Genomic DNA, 884 nt, shown 5'->3' on the forward strand with positions numbered 1-884 from the left:
AGAGTGAATCACTAATTAAAACCACTCCTCGGCATCCCGGAGCCGCGCTCTTCGGGTTACTATTATTTTGCTCTTTGAGAGGCTTCAGTTGGTGTGGGCAGCGCGGCTGGAACCTTTTCCTTCCAAATTGGGCTTTGAGTCCCGCCAGGCTCTAGAGTGGGACCTGGGACAAGCGCCCGGGCGCGGCCGGGCCTCAGCGTTCTCATCTGTGAAGTGGGGGCAGTGGCGACAGCAGTCTCTTGGGATTAAGGGGGGCGTCTGGGCTCAGCGCCAGGCAAAAAGTAGGTGCTCAACTAACGGAGACTACTGTCGCCGTGTTTATTAAAAAAACTAGAATGCCAGCCGGGCGCAGTGGCTCACGACCGTAATCCCAGGACTTTGGGAGGCGGAGGTGGAGGCGAGAGGATTGCCTGAGTCCAGGGGTTCAAGACCAGTCTGGGCAACTCGTCTCTACAGTAAATCAACAAATTAGCTGGGCCTGGTGGCGTGCACCTGTGGTTCCAGCTACTTGGAAGGTTAAGGCGGAAGGATCACCTGAGCCCAACCGATCGAGGCTGCAGTGGCCATGAGCGTGCCACTGCACTCCAGCCCGGGTAACCGAGTGACACTCTGACTCAGGAAAAAAAAAAATTACAATGCGACAATACCCTAGCCTGGGTCCCAGCCTGTTACACTCTCCCCAGCCATTTGGGTATGGGGGAGGGGGAGAGGAATAAGAGTTGCGAAACTCATGAAATAAAAAACATGGCATCAGCCCAGCTCGGTGGCTCAGCCTGTAATCCTGCACTTTGGGAGGCTGAGGTGAGTGAATTGCCTGAGCCTGCAGGTTCGAGACCTGCCTGGGCAACTTGGCAAGACCTCATTTCTACAATAAATCAAATAAT

The 884-nt window shown here is 54.6% G+C and overlaps 1 protein-coding gene across 1 annotated transcript in view; it reads right to left on the reverse strand.

Moving 5' to 3' along the window:
- The window catches only part of FGF18 (fibroblast growth factor 18), a 30,545-nt gene that overhangs the window by 7,558 nt on the left and 22,103 nt on the right, over positions 1–884 (reverse strand). The gene's annotated exons all lie outside the window — the stretch shown is intronic.

This window comes from Carlito syrichta, unplaced genomic scaffold (assembly GCF_000164805.1).
Source record: "Carlito syrichta isolate Samal-C Ts95f unplaced genomic scaffold, Tarsius_syrichta-2.0.1 Scaffold308774, whole genome shotgun sequence".
Classification (NCBI taxonomy): domain Eukaryota; kingdom Metazoa; phylum Chordata; class Mammalia; order Primates; family Tarsiidae; genus Carlito; species Carlito syrichta.